This window comes from Triticum dicoccoides, chromosome 4A, assembly GCF_002162155.2.
Source record: "Triticum dicoccoides isolate Atlit2015 ecotype Zavitan chromosome 4A, WEW_v2.0, whole genome shotgun sequence".
Lineage (NCBI taxonomy): Eukaryota > Viridiplantae > Streptophyta > Magnoliopsida > Poales > Poaceae > Triticum > Triticum dicoccoides.
This window is the reverse complement of record NC_041386.1, coordinates 678,545,005-678,547,769: the sequence shown is the minus strand read 5'-3', so window position 1 is coordinate 678,547,769 and position 2,765 is coordinate 678,545,005. Positions and strand designations below refer to the sequence as shown.

The 2,765-nt window shown below is 46.1% G+C and overlaps 1 long non-coding RNA gene across 1 annotated transcript in view; it reads left to right on the top strand.

The window, feature by feature from the left end:
• Nucleotides 1–2,040, top strand: part of LOC119287899 — a 10,469-nt gene extending 8,429 nt beyond the window's left edge. Inside the window, exon 5 of the long non-coding RNA XR_005141008.1 lies at nt 1,981–2,040. This is a non-coding gene — a long non-coding RNA (uncharacterized LOC119287899). The remainder of the gene's footprint in view (nt 1–1,980) is intronic.
• Nucleotides 2,041–2,765: the final 725 nt, after the last annotated feature.

The following is a 2,765-nucleotide window of genomic DNA, read 5'->3' as shown; positions in this document are numbered from 1 at the left end:
AATGGCGCACCTCTTGGGGGTGCGCCATTGCTATACAAAAAAAAAAGATTACTAATGGCGCACCTCCAGGAGGTGCGCCATTGCACCCATCCCCCCACTAAAATCCTCAGTCCCCTTTCTATCCCCAATCGATTACATCTCTCACCCGCCCACTGCCCCGACCCGTACTGCGCCGCCGCCGCCCCCGTGCCCCCGCCGCCTCCCCCGCTTCGACGAGGTGCTCCGACAAGCAGGGCCAGCGCTAGGGTTCCAGCGCCACCGCCAGATCAACGCCGCGCCTCCACAAGGAGAGGAGGAGCCCCGCCACCGCCACCGAGGGGAAGAGGCCACCGCCGCCACCGAGGGAAGGAGCCCCGCCGCCACCGAGAGGAGGAACCTCGCCGCCAGGTCTTCAACGCCCCACCGCCGCAAGAACATCGACGTCCTCCTCCGCTGGTTCGAGGTGATTCCTACCTCTTCTCCACTTCTCCATCTCCTCCCCTACAAACCCTAGGGCCGACTCTTCTTGCTCCTAATCTACATTTGTTAGTGAGGGCGGCAGCCACATGCCTGTAGATTCCATTACCACCGAATAAGTAACCAGGCCTGCCGCTAGGCACATGGAAGATTCATAGACAAGTGTGGCTTCATCATGGTTATTTTTGTTACTAATATGAATATGAAATGGTCTACGGTTTGGGGAGTTAAGGCTAAGGCTTTGCAAACAAACATATCATGCACGTATATTCAGGTTTAGCACTTCAAAAAAAAGCCAATCTTCAATTTGTGCACTAGAACGTACAATACATTCTGTTTTTGCACTGGATACAAGCAAATGTTCAGTTTCTTCAGTTGAAACAAAGCAAAGCCCGGACTTTGGACACAAAGATGCCATACATATTCACTTTAAACAAGTAATCACCTTCTGCACTGAATATATTCACTTTCTACACTGAAAAATGAGCATATATATTCAGTTTATGCACCGGAACGAGAATATGTATTCAGTTTCTGCACTGAATATGGGCGTATATTCAGTTTTTTCACTGAATATGAGTAGGTGTTCATTCTTTTTTCAGTTTAAACAGACTGTGAACGGTTCAATTTTTGCACTGAGTATGGTCTGTTCTTTCACCTATAGAGCATATTTTCACACACAGGAACAGAGTGTAAAGGTTCTGTTTTTTCCACATATATATTCAGTTAAAACAGAGTGTGAATGTTCAGTTATTTGCCACTGTGGTAATTTCTTCCATCAAATACCCAGGGGTTATACCGGGCATGGTGTCAAAATGTTTGCTCCAACACGAACGAATTTAACCGGGGGATCGTGTTGTCCAGAAAACCCTTCCTTTTTCCTTTCATGCCATATTGGAGAGAATGATGCTGGAAATAATCTTTCTTATAATGTCTATTTTCCAGACTTTTTTTTTGACTTGGACTATCAAAATAATGGAAATTTCCTCCTGGTACCGTTTGCTTGCTGTCACAAATCTAACTTGTAATGACTGTTTTAAAATATTTATCTTAGTTTTAGCTAATTATGGTGATAACATTTGTTAGTGAGGAAACTATTAATCCTGGCCTGCACCAAGACTGTGTGTATCTTGTTAAGCTTGTTGGGACTGTCTGGTGTGTGTTCAACTTGTATCTTCTAGCTTAATATTATAAAAACTGCCTGGTGTGTGTTCAATTTGTATCTCTAGCTTAAGTTTAACTTGTATCTTCTGGCTTGCTATGTTGTTGGCAGTTTATCATGAAATTGCAGGTGCCCCGAGAGGCCCTTGAGTTTGCTGGAATGTCGATTAACTTCCGTTCCGGCAAATTCGGGTACTTCATATGTCCTATTTTCAGCAAAGGTCATGCTGAAATTTTCCGTGAATTTTAGCATGACTTTGCTAAAAATAGGACATATGGGGTACTTGCGACTAATGCCTGTTATCATGCATGTTTTATGATTTGTTGTAAGAGTATTAATTGGTCTCTTCTGCTGCTTATCAGAGATGGCGGGAAGCAGCCACTGCCGCTCTGCGACACCGCAATACGAGTTGGATGCTTCTGAGTACTTCACTTTCATACTTGAGACTTCAGTATCATCCATGACGCAGGTATATAAAACGAGAGATCTTCCCTTCACCCAACTCATTATGATATCTGTTGTTTGCTACATCACTCATTGTCCCGAACTACAGAGGCTGCCTAACAGTTTTATGAACATGCTGATGGGTGAAGATCCGCCAAATAATGTGAAGCTGCGACAGGCCGGCAGCGGGTTTCGTAGGCAGTGGGATGTGCAGTTGGTGATCAAGAAGGGCCACATGTACTTGTCTCGTGGATGGGAGAAGTTCTACCGTGCCTACGACCTGCGGCTGGGGTACTTCCTTTTCTTCAGTTACGACGACGACGCCACCATGCTCATCGTGAAGGTGTTCAACACGACTATGTGTCGCATGCGCTACGCTGCCGATGATGATGCCGGTACGTTCTGCCTCTTCTTATTCCTCTACATTTGGCTTTGTCTCACATCGATTGTTAACGGTCATTGTTGCATTTTGGACAAGTAATGGGAGCAGCAGCAGCGACACTGGCTACAGCCAAAGCAGCAATGACTATGATTGTAACGAAAGCAGCAGTGATTCTGGCTGTAGCGAAAGCAGCAGCGATTCTGACAGCAGCATAGACAACAAGAAGGATGATCCAGACTGGAGTGAGGATGAGGAGCTGCAGGATGACGATGGGCATCAGGCTGAGGATGACCTAGCGCTGGTGGTGGCTGACCAAGGGCA